Source organism: Macaca fascicularis, chromosome 20 (assembly GCF_037993035.2).
Source record: "Macaca fascicularis isolate 582-1 chromosome 20, T2T-MFA8v1.1".
Lineage (NCBI taxonomy): Eukaryota > Metazoa > Chordata > Mammalia > Primates > Cercopithecidae > Macaca > Macaca fascicularis.
This window is the reverse complement of record NC_088394.1, coordinates 55,177,756-55,197,154: the sequence shown is the minus strand read 5'-3', so window position 1 is coordinate 55,197,154 and position 19,399 is coordinate 55,177,756. Positions and strand designations below refer to the sequence as shown.

Below are 19,399 nucleotides of genomic sequence, written 5' to 3'. Positions count from 1 at the left end.
ACATTTAATAATGATATGGTGCTACTAGCCTAAAGCACTTTAAACGTAGAAACAGTAAGGAACTCTGTGAGAATAGAGATCTTGCTTTCAGGAATTGCAGGAATTCCACTATACCCTCAAGACCTTGAATATTGCCTGGCAAATCACAGGCGTTTAATAGTATCTGGTAAATAAGTCAAAGGAGGGAGGGAAGGAGGGAGGGAGGGATGGATGAAATTTTATTTGGCTTCTGATTTATATCAGGTTCACTAGGAATGAGACTTTAACATGGAGATTCAAGTGCAGGAGGTGTATTAGAAAGCAGTTAGAGGAACAAGGATCAGACAGAGGGAGAAGATAACCCATAGAGAAGCCCCAGCCAACTCTAGGGGGATCTCTGCACGGCTCCTCTAGAGCTATACTGTTTCTTGTGTACCCTAATCAACCAGTCATTGGATAAGGGACACCCATTTGATTAAAGGAAATTCCTAGAGAGAGGCTCAGCTCGGAGCCGTTAGCAGCCAACCCTCTCAGAAGCTGGAGAAATACCCGCCTTATGTTTAATGGGAAACTGCATTTCATGGTTCCTGGCACATTGCAAGCATTCACTAAATGATTATATATTGGTGTTACTAAGATCTTGAATTACAAGAGGGATTTCCTATTTTCTCCAACTTAGTCTCCAGTAAGTTATTTCTGGAAAGTAAACTTTCCAAGTTTCAATTATCTGCAGTTCAAAGTTTTGAGGGGTTAGGGACTCAGACTTTCCTCTATACAGTCAAATACAGAATATCTTCTAAAGAGTGAACATGAAATAAGTATAAATTAATGATAACAGAGAAAGGGTTAATTCCCTGGGTAAGCATGGCCGTCCTCTTCAAGCATGGCCAGGGAGCAAGAAGACGTATGTTTGCGCTGCCAGTCTGACTTTGGAGATAAAGAACACTGACTGGAACTGTGAGTTCAGAAAAGCTGCTTCATCTCTCAGAACCTAAGTTTCTTCACTGATCGTAAGACCTTCCTCGGAAGATTGACTTGAAGAGTTTATGACACAGCATCCCCAAGTTAAGAGAAAAGCAAACTGTCATGGAGTACTGAATATTTAAGGGTTTCAAATTCCAAATGGCTGCTTCCTTTATTTGTTCTTTGCCTCTGTTTAGTTTCCAAGAGACCTGGTCCCAGTTCTAGTACTCAACTACTCTTTCCACTGAGTTATATGGGATTATACCCCTAGTGGTTCAAAACCAAACAAAATATCATGAAATCTTTACCTTGTAATAAAGAGGAAGGGTTTTTCAATTCAACAAAAAAGATAAAAATACTGTATACATTTATTACCTAGAGTGAAATAATGTGCCGTTTTATTGGTGTTGCCATGTTAACTTTCTTGGATCCTAACTTTGTGCACCATCACAAAGTCGTACTAATATTAGTGCAGCGTCTAAGGGCAGAAGTTACAGCATCAGACAACCAACATTTAAAACCAAGCTATGCCACATTGCTAGCTATGTGATGAATTATTTAAGACCCTTAGGTCTCAGTTACATTTTTTTTGCAAAACATGCATGAATCATAGAATCTAATTCGTAAGATTATGTGATGAAGAAATAAGATACTGCATGTAAAGTCCTCAGTGCAGTGCCTAGTGCTGAATAACTCTTCTTAATAATAGCAGCCACCATTTTTTGACCACTGTATGAGTTTGTTAAAGCTGCCATACAGAATACCACAAACTGGGTGGCTTAAACAACAGAAATTCACTGTCTCACAGTTGCGAAGGCTACGAGTCCAAGATCCAAGTGTCAGTAGGTTTGGATTCTCCTGAAGCCTCTCTCCTTGGCTTGCAGACGGCTGCCTTCTCACTGTGTCCTCACATGGACTTTCCTCCTTTTGTACGCATCCGTACTAGAAGCAGGACCCACCCGACCTGCCTCATTTTAAGTTAACTGCCTCTGTAAAGATGATTTTTTTTTTTTTGCCCATAACCAAAACTTCATTGAAAATCTGACATCAAAATAGGAGACCACTGTTGTACACCTTATAAAACGAAATGTAATTACATTATCTTGGTAGATTAATTCGAATTATGGAACTTATGATAAGTTTTTCTGTGAGATAACACAAATTCAGGAAGCTGTGTGGATCATTAGTGTTGCTTTCTCCTAAATGAATAGCCTTCTGTGAGGCTGGCCTTTCCTCCTGTAGGCTGGCACAACACTGTTAAACAACCTAGTCAAAGAACCACTCTGAGCATGGTTGAAAACCGTGCTAATCTTGTAGCAACCTGGACATTTTACATGCATATAGTAAGAATGTGGACTTCGCACTAGCCATTTCTTTTTAAGATTTTTCTTTTCCTCTTCCAAGGATAGAGGTAGTAAATCCCTTGCCAAAGTCATCCTTTCGCAAGTCAGCCCTTCTAGACTCTCAGTCAACACTGCTAGCAAGCTGCACGCGATGTGCGCTCAGCATCTGCTATTTCCAACTGTGGTTACATTCTGAGATACTATGGGTTGGGACTTCAACATAACGGATTTTGTGGGGGACACAATTCAACCCATAACAACCACTCACCATTTGTTATCTATTACGTGTCAAGTGTCATGCCAGAACAACTTTCTTCTGAATGTGCCCCAAGTGTGTTCTTGACATTACCTCATAAACTGTTGTACCCTTTAACTTAACTCCTGCTCAACAAGCAGCTTGCCTTGTTGTTATTTTTCAACATAGAAATAGGCTTTTTCTCTAATAATCTTATGTACAAAATGTATATTCATTGTAAAATGCTCAGACAATATAAACATCTGTAAAGATAAAAGGAAGCCTATGTATAACCCCAATGCAAAGAAATAACTGCTGTTTTGATATTTGTAGATGGACAGATATTTTTTCTTTTTCTTTTCTCACATACAGAAACTTACTGTTTCTCAAAGGTGGAATTATACTCTACGTCTGCCCATATTTTACATTTAAAATATTTTAGACATCATTTATGCCAAAAAGTATAAATCTACATCACAAATTTAATGCTAAATAATATTTTATAGTAACTGTTTTCCAGCATTACATTGCTGACAACTTTTTTGCTATTACAAAAAAAGCAGTTCAATGAACATCCCTGTTGAAGCATCTTTGCCCTGATCATTTCTTTCATATACTTTTCAACATAAAAGCATTAAAAAAAACTTAGATTGGTTGATACGTATTTCAAGATTGCCCTCCAGAAAGATGTTCCAATTATAGTCCTTTTAAGTGCTAACCGGTTAATATCATTGCCGGGAAACATGCTGATTTTGCATCAACCCTCTTCTACCCCCTGCCTCCCCCCAGCCATAACTATCCCTTGAGAAGCCATATTGTACTAATTGAACCAATATAACATGGCCCTTTCCCCTCAGAGTGACAAGGCTCAAACAGATTATACAATTTGCAAGTAACACATGGAGACATATATCCAAGTGCTAAATTGCATGTAGTACAGATGCTAAGCACCCTGGGAGGCGCAGCTTATTTCCTTCTGCTTTTAGTCCCCACACAGGGTTGAAATGAAACACACCCATGTGCAGCAATGTGTCTAATGTGTTTTTCTAAAAGAATACTTAATCTTCTAGTTCAACTTTAGAGAAACTAAAGCAAAAACAGCCTCACAACCTGCTTCTCCACCTTCACCTGCTACCATTCTAACTCACTGAACTCCAGCCATGCTGATTTTCTTTTATGTTTCTCCAGCACCAAGCTCATGCCTGATCAAGAGCCCTTCTACTTGTTGCTCCCTCTGCTTCAAATGCTCTTCCCCAATGTCATCCCCCATGGCTCCCTCTCCCTATTCAGGTCTCAGTGACATTCATCTCACTCATGACATCCTCAGAAAGGCCTTCACTGAGAGTCCAATTAATAGCACCTTCACCCTACCCCTTTGACCTCCAACTGCTTTGCTCTTTCGTTACTTCTTAGTATATACCATGGGTAAGAATTGTCTCATTTATTTTGAGTTTATTTCATATTGGCCTATACACACTACAATGTAAGCTCTATAGAGACAGTAACTTGGCTGATTCATCCATCACTATATAGAAAACAATATTCCTACCTGGCATGAACCATATTTCATAGACTTAAAAAAATTTTTTTCACATTTAAACATCAAGGTATATGTCTTAAACTTAAGTGTCATTTAGATAGCCATCAATGCATAAATGACATTGCCTACACATGCGGAAACTTGGTCATCACTACCGACGTTGTCATCTCTTAAGTGGAGTCTGTATACTGTTGAAACTACATGGGTAGTGTTTAATTGCCATATAAAATACCCTTTAAATTTATTATATAAAATATCTTTGATTTTGATGATTGAGCATTGAATTTAAACGTTGGACACCTAGAAAGTCATAGACACATAATACCAGAAACAGAACATAAGTTTAATATTAGTCAGGCTAATACTTGTAGGAAGAGGAATGATCACATCTCCATATTGCCTTGTAAAACAAAAAGAAGTGCATTATGGAGTATATGAAATAAAGACATATCCAAGTAGATTACGCTATTACATTTTGTTACATTTTGCACATATCTTTCCATGTATCTTGCTAAGATACATGCAAAGTTTCGTCCATTATGTGCCAAGCAAAAGATTTTTAAAATCCTAAACATTTATGTACCTGATAACATAAGTTAACAATATATGAAGCAAAAAAAAAAGAGATAGGACTGCAAGTAGAAGTAGAAAACCACAAATATAACCAGCTATAATTGATAGAAAAAGTAGACAGAATATCAGTAAGGATGGAAGACTTGAAAACTATAAACAAATGACTGGACCTAATTGACATTTTTAGGACACTCTTCCCAACGACAGCAAAATGAACGTTCTTTTCAAGTACATATGAAACATTTACAAAGACAGGTTATACTCTGGGTCATAATATAAGTCTCAATAAATGTGAAAGAACTCAGTTCAGATAAAATATGTTCTCTGAACACAATGAAATTAAAATAAAATCAACAACAGAAATATCTCTGGAAAAATCTAAAAATATGTAGAAATAAAATAACATTCTCATAAATAACCCATGTCAAAGAAGAAACTAACAAAAATTATAAATTGTTTTAATTGAATGACAACAGAAACACAACATATCAAACTTTGAGGAATGCTTCCAAAGCAGTAATTGGGACAAAATTTAGAGCACTGAAGACCTTTATCAAAAACAAAGAGCAGGAGGAGCAGAAAAGGGATGCCTCAAATGAACTATCTCAGCATCAATTTTGAGAAATTAGAACAGCAAATTAAACTCAAAGGTAGGAGAAGAAATAATGAAGATGAAGGTGGAAGAAAATGAAAATATAAAACAGAAAAATAAGAGAAAAACAATGAGACCAAAATCTGGTTCTTTTTATTTTCCAAAAATATTGATAAACCTCTAGCCAGACTTTTGAGATACACACACACACACACACACGAGAGAGAGAGAGAGAGAGAGAGAGAGAGAGAGAGAGAGAGAGAGAGACAGAGACAGAGAACAAATTATCAATATTACCAGTCTCAGGAGTGAGAAAGTGAAATTGTTTTTAGAGTTAAAAGCTTTTCAAAAAACAAAATTCAAAGCCCAGATAACTTCACTGTTGAAGTCTGCCAAACATTTAACAAATAAATAGTATTCTACACAAACTCTGGGAGAAATTTGAAACCTGAAGAAATAGTTTCCAACCCACTCATGACACGAAAATTATTCTGGTACAAAAAATCAAAGATGTTGTAAGAAAAGAAAACTACAGATTAATAACTCTTAGGATCATGGATATAAAAAGTCCAAGAAAATTTTTTAGCAAAATGATTTCAACATTTTACAATAATGATAATACATCATGATCAACTTGAGTGTATCTCAGGAATGCACAGTTGGTTCAGCATTCAAAAATTAATGTAAATCACCTTCATGTAGCTTGTTCTAACATTGAAAACAAACTATATTATCCTCTCAGTAGATACAGAAAGTACATTTGACAAAATCCAACATTATTCCTGATAAAAACTCAGCAAACTACAAGTAGAAGAAAACTTCCTCAACTCAATAAAGGCAGTTACATAAAACAAACAACTAACATCAAAGGTATTGATAAAAGACAGAATGTTTTCCCTGAGAACAGAAACAATGCAAAGAAGTCCATTCTCACCAGTTATATTCAACATTGTACTGGAGATTCTGGCCAGAGCAATAAGGGAAGAAAAATAACTAAAGGACATTTCGTTTTGGACAAAAAGAAGTAAAAATGTCAGTATTCACAGATGACATGATTGTCTATGTAAAAAACACAAAACACAATGGAATGTATAATAATGCAACTAGAACTAATACATGAATTTAGAAAAGTTGCAGGATGCAAAATTAACACACAAAAATAAATTATATTTCAACTTTCCAGAAAAAGAAAAATTAGAAGTTGAAAATTTTTAATATGTCATTTACAATAGCACTAAAAGTATGAAATTACTAGGAATAAATGGGATAAAATATATGCAAGACATGAACACACAAAACTAAAAAACAGTGTTAACAGAAACGGAAAAAAATCCTAAATAAATGAAAAGATGTATCATGTTCATGAATCAGAACACATAATATTGTAAAACTGTCAATTTTCCCCAAACTGTTCTATAAATTCAATTAAATCACAATCAAACTCCATGTAGGCTTCTTTTTGTAGAAATTGGCAAACTGATTCTAACAACTCATATGGAAAAGCACAGTACCTAGAATATCCAAATGAACTTTGAAAAAGAAGACCAAAATTGAAAGATGAATATTACCTGATTTAAAGACTTATTAAAAATTCAGTAATCAAGAATGTAAGATATTGCCATAAAGATAAACAAGAAGATCACTGTAATAGAATAAAGAGTCTAGAAAGAGGCCCAAACATATATGGACACTGGATTTTCAATAAAGGCACAAAGACAATTCAGCGGAGCTAGGAAAATGTTTTAAACAAATGGTGCTACAATGATTGGATATCTGTATGCAAAACAGAACTTAGATCCACAGCTCAAACCACATATGTTAACTCAAAATGGGCCATAGACCTAAATGTAAAAACTAGAAAGATTTCCAGAAGAAAACTATAGCAGAAAGCCTTTGTGACTTCGCTTAGGCAAATACTTCTTAGATATGTCACCAAAATCATGATTTATAAAAGAACAAATTGATAAATTGGACTTCATCAAAATTTAAAACTTCTCCTTGAAAGACATCCTTAAGATAATGAAAAGACAAGCAACATACATGTAGAAACCATTTGCAAAGCATATATTTGAAAAAGGACTTATTTTCAGAATATGTAAAGAACTCTCAAGATTCAGCAGTAAGAAACGAAACAACCCAGTTTTTCAAAAGGTGGAGGACAAAAGATTTAAACAGATACTTAAACAAAAATATATATATGAATGGCAAGAAAGCACACGAAACAATATTCAACATTAGTCATTCAGAAAATGAAAATTAAACCACAACCATATACCACTATGAACTCATTAAAATAGCTTTAAAAAAAATTTAAGTAAGCATATGAAATATTGGCAAGAATATGGCAGAACTACAACTCCTGTATCCTGCTAATGACAATGTAAAGTGGTAGAAGTGCTCTGGAAACTGTTTGGAAGCTTCCGTAAAACTTGAAGATGTGGCCAGGCGTGGTGGCTCATGCCTGTAATCCCAGCACTTTGGGAGGCCGAGGCAGGTGGATCACGATGTCAGGAGTTCAAGACCAGCCTGACTAACATGGTGAAACCCTGTCTCTACTAAAAATACAAAAATTAGCCCGGCATGGTAGCACGTGCCTGTAGTCCCAGCTACTCAAGAGGCTGAGGCAGGAGAATTGCTTGAACCCGGGAGGCGGAGGTTACAGTGAGCCAAGATCATACCATTGCACTCCAGCCTGTGTGACAAAGTGAGACTCCATCTCAAAAAAAAAAAAAAAAAAAAAAAAAAAAAAAAAAAAAAAAGTTAAAGATATACATACCTCAAAGTCTTCCAGGTAAATATTTATAAGAAATATATTTGTAATAGCCAAAAACTGTAAACAATCTAAAACTCCATCAACAAGTAAATGAATGAACAAATTGTGGTATATCCTGTAATGGAATACTACTGAGCAATAAAAAGAAGAGAATTATTAGTACGTACTACAAACAGGGAAGGATTTAAAAATTATTATTCTGGGTGAAAGAAAATAGACAAAAAGTAGTACTTACTTTGTAATTCCATGTATGCCAAATTATAGAAAATGTAAATTAACCTATAGTGATAGAAAGTAGATCCGTAGTTGCCTAAGAATATAGTGGAGGTGAGGGGGAGGTTTATGCAGCCTGCAAGGGAGGAATAACAAAGAAGCATGAGGAGACTTTTGGGGGTAATAGATATGCACCCTATCTTGACTGTGGTCATGATTTCATGTGTGCATCATACACCCAAACTTGTATACCTTAGGTATGTGTAGTTTGTCATATGTCATCTCTCCTCAATAAGGCTATTATCAAAAAAAGCATGCATCCCTAATACGACTTTATCTGTTTTTAAATTTTAGATTCAGGGGATATGTACATGGGCAGATTTATCGCATGGATATATTGCATGATGCTGAGGTTTGGGCTTCCTATTGGAAGCCCAAATAGTGAACGTAGTACCCTATAGGTAGTTTCTGCAACCCTTGGCTTCCTCCTCCTTCCCGCCTTTTGGAATCTACAGTGTTCATTGTTCTCATCTTTGTGTCCATGTGTACCCAACGTTTAGCTCCCACTTATAACTAAGAACATGTGGTATTTGGTTTTCTGCCTCTGCTTTAATTTGCTGAGGATAATGGCCTTCAGATCCATCCATGTTACTGCAAAGGACATGAATTCTTTCTTTTTATGGCTGTACAGTATTTCATGGTGTACATGTACCATATTTTCTTTATCCAGTTTACCAGTTCACTGTTGACGGACACCTGGGCTTATTCCCTGTCTTTGCTAATGTGAATAGTGCTGCAATAAACATATGAGTGGAAGTATCCTTTTGGCAGAATGATTTGTTTTCCTTTGGGTACATACCCAGTAAGGGGACTGCTGGGTTGAATGGCAATTTTATTTTTAGTTTTTTGAGAAATCTGCAAGTTATGTTCCACAGAGGCAAAACTAACTTACATTCCCACCAACAATGTATGTGTTCTCTTTTATCCACAACCTCGCCAACATATGTTATTTTCTGAAGTTTTAGTAATAGTCATTCTGAGTGGTGTGACATAGAATCTCACTGTGGGTCTGATTTTCATCACTCTGACAATTAGTGATATTAATCATCTTTTCATGTATTTGTTGGCTGCTTGTATGTCTTCTTTTGAGAAATGTCTGGTTATACTAATATAACAATTTTTTAAAAAGAGTAAAGCACATAAAAGAGGATACAAGTTTTTCCTTCTATATTACATATGAAAATGTTTTATAATGAGGAAAATATGGCAATTAAAACAACTTACCTGTAGAGATGCAAAGAGTATCTTATACATCTCACTATCAATGTGCTGTAAGTTTCTGTATTTGAAATCAAAGATCAAGTATATAAAGTTAGCAAAAGACTTTCTAATTACTGAATTTTTATATTAAAAACTCAGGAAAGTTATAAAATTACAATCATATTGAATATAAATATATTTAAATGATTTTATAAAAAGTGAAAAATATGAAATGATATATAGTTTCCCTTATATGTTTATCTGTGAATTGTTTTCTGATATTTAAAAAAACACATGATCACATAAAATTTTCATAAAGTATATAGATTTTAAAAGCATAATAATTCCATATGTCAAAGGCAACTGCTGTTTGTTTAAAAATAAAACTAGAAAGGCAGATATCAAAATGTATTTAGCACAGACACTTGAAAACATAATCATATAGTTGTGTATTTTGATTTTTTTAAATAATGAATCAAAATATTTCCTCAGTCACAACAAAAACTGCAATAAATTTGCTATTTAACTGATTTGGGGAGGTTTTAGTAAGCTCTGGGTGTGTGGCTGTTGTTCGTTGCCTTTTAAAGCTTTTGCTTCCCTTAATAATATTGATTGGAAAGATACAGGCATGATCTTAATTCCACATTCTGATGTCCCTCACCATTCAGTAGGACTAGATGAAATTTCCAGGATTTTTCTCACTTTGAAGATTTTTTGGGTTTAGTATAAATAGTTGTATTGTAGGTCAAGCATCTCAACAACATTTCTATAAAACACAAAATAGAATATGTCCAAATGCTGTATTTTCCAGGGTTATTAAGTTCCAATATTATTAAGCTCAAACCTGGACTAGCCCTGTAAGGTGAATTGCAACAAGCACACTCATAAATTCTCTGAATTCAACAGCATTCACTTGGACAGTTTGCATGCTTCATGAACGTTCCCAAGAGACTTGTTCTTACTTTGGATTCTTCTAGAATATGCATACTCATTCATAAATTTTATGTATATACAACTCTACTCACATAACATACAACATAAATACATGAAAAGATTTTCAAAAATAAGGCTGAAATCAGCCATATTTTTAAAACAATTATTTTATGAATTGATAGAACAAGTATCCTTGTTACTATCACTAAAGATATATCATTGTGATTAAAAGGTCTGATCCTTAGTCTAGCTCACTTCAAGACTAGGTTTTAGTGGCCAACATAGCTAAACAAGCTACCCCTCAAAGTACAGAAATCTTTAAATGGGGTGTCGGGAGAAAGAGACTTGAATATCTTGCTAAATAAGTCTTGATACTCATTTATCAATTGCATAGGATTCACTTGTTGTTTTGGAGGTATAATTTTTAAATATCTTGAAACAGGTGGTCATTTCACACAAGCTTTAATGAATATATCAAGGCAAAACAAGCAGAATGTGATATATTAGTAACTGTGATTTCAAAAAAAATAACTGTCTTCAATCCACATATCAATTTATTTTTTTCAGCCTACTTACTGTTTGACTTTATTAGCTTGTTGTTTTTAACCTTGCTGTGTACCAACCGGATTGTGCTAAGAGCAGAAGTGCAGCTCTGTCATTTTTTCGTGTTTTTTTCTTCAATTATTGATATTACTTGAAATTCATTATTTCTTAACAATCATTTTTAACACCTTGATTGAGGTATAATTGATATGCAATAGACTGCACACATTTAAAGTATACAGTGTGATTAGTTTTGATATAAGTATACACCCAGGAAACCATAACCACAATCTCTATGCTGTCTTGATGATACACCATTATATTGTCTTAAATTAGGTCATGCAAGTCCTCCAACTTTATTTTTTTTCAAAGAAGTCTGGGCTATTACAGGTGCTTTACATTTCCATATGAATTTTAGAATCTATTTATTTATACACACACACACAAAGTCTGCTGAAACTTCTATTGAGAATGCATTGAATCTACAAATAAATCTGTGTAAAACTTTTATGTTAACATTTTTTAGTCTTCTTTACCAAATTTCTGTCTATTATCCTATCAATTGTTAGGTATTAGTATCTATGACTAAAATTGTGGATTTGTCTGTACTTGCAATTCTATCCACTTCTTGTGCTATGCATGTTGAAGATCTATTATTAGGTGCATCAAGACTTAGAATTGTTGTCTTCTTGATAAACTGATCCACTTCTCATTATGAAATGATCTTTTTCCCTGGTAAGAATCTTTTCTCTGAAACCTGCTTTGTCTGATTTAAATATAATCACTCCCGATTTATATGGTTAGTACAAGCAAGATACGTTTTTTCATTCTTTTACTTTTAACCTATTCATTTCTTTATATTTAAAATGTTTTTCTTTTTCTTTTTTTTTTTTTTTTTGGAGACAGAATTATCACTCTGTACCCAGGCTGCAGTGGCATGATCTTGGCTCACTACAACCTCCATCTCCCAGATTCCAGTTATTCTCCTCCTTCAGCCTCCCAAGTAGCTGAGAGGTGCATGCCACAATGCCTGGCTAATGCTTTTTGTATTTTTTAGTAGAGATGGGGTTTCACCAGGTTGGTCAGGCTGGTTTCCAACTCCTGACCTCAGGAGATCCACCCACCTTGGCCTCCCAAAGTGCTAGGACTACTGGCATGAGCCACCGCACCCAGCCTAATGTGCATTTCTTGTAGGCAGCATGCACACTGTCTTGTTGTTTAATCAAAGAATCCCTGCTTCTCTGTTAAAAAAAAAAAAGAAGAAGAAAAAAAAGCAAGATCATGTCCTTTGCAGGTACATGGAATGGAGACAGAGGCCATTATCCTTAGCAAACTAATGCAGGAACAGAAAACCAAATACTGCATGTTCTCACTTATAACTGAGAGCTACATACTGAGAACTTAAGAACACAAAGAAGGAAACAACAGACAGTGGGGTCTTACTTCAGGGTGGAGGGTGGGAAGAGGGAGAGGAGCAGAAAAAATGACTATTTGATAGCTTAATACCTGGGTAGTGAAATCATCTGTACAACAAACTCCTGTGACATGAGTTTACCTTTGTAACAAACATGCACATGTACCCCTGAACCTAAAATAAAAGTTTGGAATCCTCAATTTTTATTTGAGATATTTAAAGTATTCTCATTTAATGTAATTATTTATATGGTAAGCTTTCAGTATTACTATTTGTTTTCTATTAGTTTTATCTTTCATGTTTCATTTTTTCCTTTTCTTCTACCTTCTTTTGGATAAATTGAGTATTTTTATAAGTTCATTTTATCTCATTTGTTGGTTTACTGCCCATAATTCTTTGTCTTTTTATTTTAGTAGTTTTAGTGGTTGCTTTAAGGTTTATAGTATTCATTTTTAATTTATTAGAGTCTACCCTCAAGTGATCCTACAGCACCTCCTAAAAGTATAGTATTTTTATAATATCATACTCTGAGTTATCTGCTTCCCCCTTGTGCTAGTGTTGTCATATCTTTTACATATGTCATAAACCCACACTATGTGGCTGCTTTTGTTTGAATGGTCAATGATCTTTTAAAGATATTTAAAAATCAAGTTTTAAATTCTATATTTATTTTGGTAGTTACAATTTTGAGTACTCTTCCTTCTTTTGTCTAGGTCCATATTCCGATCTGGTATCATTTTTCTTTACCCTGAAGGAATTCCTTTAACATTTCTGTAGTGAGAGTCCCTAAGTGATCAATTCTTTCCATTTTTGGATGTCTGAAAGAAGTCTATGTGGCTTCGTTTTAAATATTCTTACTGAATATAAAATTCTAGGTTGACTTCTTTTCTTTCAGTATTTTAAACATATTGCTTCACCATTTCCTCACTTTCATTAACTCAGGTAAGAAATGTGCTTTCATTAGGAAAAACAGCTAATGGATGCTAGGCTCAATATCTAGCTGATGGGTTGATAGGTGCAGCAAACCACCATGGCACATCATTACCTATGTAACAAACCTGCACATCCTGCACATGTACCCCAGAACTTAAAATAAAAATAAATGTGCTTTCATCCTCATCATTCCTCTGGTAATAAAGATTTTCTCTTTATTACTGGTGTTGAGTAATTTGAATAAAACCTATAATGGTGTAGGTTTCTTTCTTTTTTTTTTTTTTTTTTTTTTTTTTTTTTTTTTTTTTTTTTGAGACATAGTCTTGCTCTGTTGCCAAGACTGGAGTGCAGTGGCAAGATCTCGGCTCACTGCGAGCTCCGCCTCCCAGGTTCATGCCATTCTCCTGCCTCAGCCTCCCGAGTAGCTGGGACTACAGGCGCCCGCCACCAAGCCTGGCTAATTTTTTTGTATTTTTTTTAGTAGAGACAGGATTTCACCATCCTAGCCAGGATGGTCTCAATCTCCTGACCTCGTGATCTGCCCACCTTGGCCTCCCAAATTGCTGGGATTACAGGTGTGAGCCACCATGCCCGGCCATAGTATTCTTAATAGTTCTTATGCTTGTTTGAAGTTTCTTTAGTGTTAGCTTATAATTTTCAAAAAATTAGGGGAAAAAATTGTTCTTTATTTGTCCTCTTCTCCCTTCAGGGACTCCAGTCATACACATATTTACATATTAGGCTACCTGAAGTTTTCCTATAGCTCACTGATGTCCTGTTCATTTTTCATTCTATCTGTTTCAATTTTTATTTTTATTTTTTTAGTTTCTACTGTTATGTTTTCATGTTTACTAATCTTTTCTTCTACAGTGTCTAATATACTGTTAATCCCTTCCACTGTATTTTTCATCTCATTCATCACAGTTTTCTCCCCAGATGTTCAACTGGGTCTGTTTTATGTCTTCGGCATGTCTAATTAACTTGAGGACATATATAATCCAATTATAATAATTGTTTTAATGTTCTTATCTGATAATTTTGATACATATAATATCAGTTCTGAATTGCATTTTATTGATTGATTCTCTCCTCATTATAAATAGTACTTTTGTGATTCTTTGTAAGCCTCATAAGTATTTGTCAAATAGCAGTCATTGAGAGTTTACCTCGTTGGGCGCTGGATATTCTTCTGTTCCCTACAAATATTCTTGAGCTTTGTTCTTGAATGCAGTTAAGTTACTTGGAAAGAGTTCAATCTTTTAGGACCTTGCCATTGATAATCATTTGATGGCACTGAAGTAATGCTCACTCCAGGGATAATCATTATCCACCACTGTTGCAAGACTCTTTTATGCACTCTACTAAATACTTCATGGATCATGAGCTTTTCCAGTCTGGTAGTAAAAACACATACTATTCCTAAGCCTGTGTGATCAGCAAGTGCTATTACCTCTCTTCTTTTAGGTAGTTCTTTCTCTAGTATCACATAGTTTTCTTACATGCATGCACTGATCAGCTGAATACTTGAGCAGAACTCCCTGCAGATCTTTGGAGTGCTATCTTTTCTGAGACAGAGTTTCATTCTGTTGCCCAGCCTGGACCGCACTGGCACAATCTTGGCTCACTGCAACCTCCAACTCCTGGGTTCAAGCAATTCTCATGCCTTGGCCTCCCAAGTAGCTGGGACCACTGGTATGTGCCACCACATATAGCTATATATTTGTATTTTCAGTACAGAAGAGGGTTTTGCCACGTTGACCAGGCTGCTCTCAAACTCCTGACCTCAAGTGATCCATCCACCTCGGCCTCTGAAAGTGCTGGAATTACAGGCATGAGCCACTGCGCCCAGCTCAGGAGTGCTTTCTTTGTGTAGCTTTCTCTTCTCCAGTACTTTGTTTTGTGATCTCTAGTGGCATTGGTTCTTCTGTGAGATGGGGCTCATCTCATTTGTTTTCCACCTCTCAGGAATCACTCTCTTTTATCGCCTGATGTTCAATATCTTCAGAGCCATTTTTCATATATTTGCCCGTTCTTTGGTTATTGCAGATGAAAGGATACGTAAATCTGGTCCTTGCCATTCTATCTTGACCAGAAGAAGATGTCTTCTCTGTCTCTCAAAAATGGTTGTCATAGTTAATGTTAGGTGTCAATTTCACTGAATTAAGGGATACCCAGATAGCTAGTAAAGCATTCTTTCTAGGTGTGTCTGTGAGGGGTTTCTGGAAGACACTAACATCTAAATCAGTGGACTGAGTAAAGAAGACCTGCCATCATCCAAGTGGGTGGGCACTATCCCATTGACTGAGTGCCCCAATGAAACAAAAATACAGAAGAAAGGTAAATTTGCCCTCTCTCTCTTCTGGAGTTGGGATGCTCACCTTCTCCTGCCCTTGGACATAAGAACCAGAGTTTTGGAAAGAGGAGGGAGCTGGAGCAAGATGGCCGAATAGGAACAGTTCCAGTTTCTAGCTCCCAGCGCGAGCAACACAGAAGATGGGTGATTTCTGCATTTTCAACTGAGGTACCAGGTTCATCTCACTGGGGAGTGCCAGACAATCAGTGCTGGTCAGCTGGTGCAGCCCGACCAGCGAGAGCTGAAGCAGGGAGAGGCATCGCCTCACCTGGGAAGGGCAAGGGGGAAGAAAATCCCTTTTCCTAGCCAGGGGAACTGAGACACCTGGAAAATCGGGTAACTCCCACCCTCATACTGCAATTTACCAAGGGTCCTAGCAAACGACACACCAGGAGATTATATCCCACACTTGGCCGGGAGGGTCCCATGCCCACGGAGCCTCCTTCATTGCTAGCACAGCAGTCTGCGATCTAATTGCAAGGCAGCAGCAAGGCTGGGGGAGGGGCACCCGACATTGCTGAGGCTTAAGTAGGTAAACAAAGCTGGGGAAGCTCGAACTGGGTGGAGGAGTCCACAGCAGCTCAAGGAGGCCTCCCTGTCTCTGTAGACTCCACCTCTGGGGACAGGGCATAGCTAAACAAAAAGCAGCAGAAACCTCTTCAGATGCAAATGACCCTGTCTGACAGCTTTGAAGAGAGCAGTGGATCTCCCAGCACAGAGGTTGACATCTGAGAATGGACAGACTGCCTGCTCAAGTGGGTCCCTGGACCCCTGAGTAGCCTACCTGGGAGATATCTCCCACTAGGTGCAGACCAACATCCCACACCTCATACGCTGGAGTACACCCCTGAGACGAAGTTTCCAGAGCAAGAATCAGACAGAAACACTCACTGTTCAGCAGTATTCTATCTTCTGCAGCCTCTGCTGCTGATACCCAGCCAAACAGGGTCTGGAGTGGACCTCAAGCAATCTCCAACAGACCTACAGCTGAGGGTCCTGACTGTTAGAAGGAAAACTAACAAACAGGAAGGACACCCACACCAAAAACCCATCAGTACGTCACCATCATCAAAGACCAGAGGCAGACAGAACCACAAAGATGGGGAAAAAGCAGGGCAGAAAAGCTGGAAATACAAAAAATAAGAGTGCATCTCCCCCTCAAAAGGAACGCAGCCCATTGCCAGCAACAGATCAAAGTTGGACAGAGAATAACTTTGACGAGTTGAGAGAAGAAGGCTTCAGTCCATCAAACTTCTCAAGAGCTAAAGGAGGAATTACATACCCAGTGCAAAGAAACTAAAAATCTTCAAAAAAGAATGGAAGAATGGATAAGTATAATAATCAATGCAGAGAAGGCCATAAACGAACTGAGAGAGATAAAAATCATTACACGAGAAATACGTGACAAATGTACAAGCTTCAGTAACCGACTCAATCAACTGGAAGAAAGAGTATCAGCGATTGAGGATCAAATGAATGAAATGAAACGAGAAGAGAAATCTAAAGAAAAAAGAGGAAAAAGAAATGAACAAACCCTTCAAGAAGTATGGGATTATGTGAAAAGACCAAATCTACGTCTGATTGGGGTGCCTGAAAGTGAGGGGGAAAATAGAACCATGTTGGAAAACACTCTTCAGGATATCATCCAGGAGAACTTCCCCAACCTAGTAAGGCAGGCCAACATTCAGATTCCAGAAATACAGAGAACGCCACAAAGATACTCCTCGAGAAGAGCAACTCCAAGACACATAATTGCCAGATTCACCAAAGTTGAAATGAAGGAAAAACTCTTAAGGGCAGCCAGAGAGAGAGGTCGGGTTACCCACAAAGGGAAGCTCATCAGACTAACAGCAGATCTCTCGGCAGAAACTCTCCAAGCCAGAAGAGAGTGGGGCCAATAGTCAACATTCTTAAAGAAAAGAATTTTAAACCCAGAATTTCATATCCAACCAAACTAAGTTTCATCAGTGAAGGAGAAATAAAATCCTTTACAGACAAGCAAATGCTTAGAGATTTTGTCACCACCAGGCCTGCCCTACAGTAAAAGACCCTGAAGGAAGCACTAAACATGGAAAGGAACAACCAGTACCAGCCATTGCAAAAAGATGCCAAATTGTAAAGACCATCGATGCTAGGAAGAAACTGCATTAACTAACCAACAAAATAACCAGCTAATATCACAATGACAGGATCAAGTTCACACATAACAGTATCAACCTTAAATGTAAATGGACTAAATGGTCCAATTAAAAGATACAGACTGGCAAATTGGATAAAGAGTCAAGATCCATCAGTTTGCTGTATTCAGGAGACCCATCTCACATGCAGAGACATACATAGGCTCAAAATAAAGAGATGGAGGAAGATCTACCAAGCAAATGCAGAACAAAAAAAAGCAGGGGGTGCAATACTAGTCTCTGATAAAACAGACTTTAAACCATCAAAGATCAAAAGAGACAAGGCCATTACATAATGGTAAAGGGATCAATACAACAGGAAGAGCTAACTATCCTAAATATATATGCACCCAATACAGGAGCACCCAGATTCATAAAGCAAGTCCTTAGAGACTTACAAAGAGACTTAGACTCCCATACAATAATAATGGGAGACTTCAACACCCCACTGTCAACATTAGACAGATCAACGAGACAGAAAGTTAACAAGGATATCCAGGAATTGAACTCAACTCTGCACCAAGCAGACCTAATAGACATCTACAGAACTCTCCACCCGAAATCAACAGAATATACATACTTCTCAGCACCACATCACACTTATTCGAAAATTGACCACATAATTGGAAGTAAAGCACTCCTCAGCAAACGTAGAAGAACAGAAATTATAACAAACTGTCTCTCAGACCACAGTGCAATCAAACTAGAACTCAGGACTAAGAAACTCAATCAAAACCGCTCAACTACATGGAAACTGAACAACCTGCTCCTGAATGACTACTGGGTACATAACGAAATGAAGGCAGAAATAAAGTTGTTCTTTGAAACCAATGAGAACAAAGATACAACACACCAGAATCTCTGGGACACATTTAAAGCAGTGTGTAGAGGGAAATTTATAGCACTAAATGCACACAAGAGAAAGCTGGAAAGATCTAAAATTGACATGCTAACATCACAATTAAAAGAACTAGAGAAGCAAGAGCAAACACATTCAAAAGCTAGCAGAAGGCAAGAAATAACTAAGATCAGAGCAGAACTGAAGGAGACAGAGACACAAAAAACCCTTCAAAAAATCAATGAATCCAGGAGTTGGTTTTTTGAAAAGATCAACAAAATTGACAGACCACTAGCAAGACTAATAAAGAAGAAAAGAGAGAAGAATCAAATAGATGCAATAAAAAATGATAAAAGGGGATATCACCACTGACCCCACAGAAATACAAACTACCATCAGAGAATACTATAAACACCTCTACGCAAATAAACTAGAAAATCTAGAAGAAATGGATAATTTCCCTGGACACTTACACTCTCCCAAGACTAAACCAGGAAGAAGTTGAATCCCTGAATAGACCAATAGCAGGCTCTGAAATTGAGGCAATAATTAACATCCTACCAACAAAAAAAAAGTCCAGGACCAGACGGATTCACAGCTGAATTCTACCAGAGGTACAAGGAGGAGCTGGTACTATTCCTTCTGAAACTATTCCAATCAACAGAAAAAGAGGGAATCCTCCCCAACTCATTTGATGAGGCCAACATCCTCCTGATACCAAAGCCTGGCAGAGACAC

At 36.9% G+C, this 19,399-nt stretch overlaps 1 pseudogene; it reads right to left on the bottom strand.

Moving 5' to 3' along the window:
• Nucleotides 1–1,525: 1,525 nt before the first annotated feature.
• LOC135968797 (small ribosomal subunit protein eS27-like pseudogene) lies at nucleotides 1,526–2,658 on the bottom strand (annotated as a pseudogene).
• Nucleotides 2,659–19,399: the final 16,741 nt, after the last annotated feature.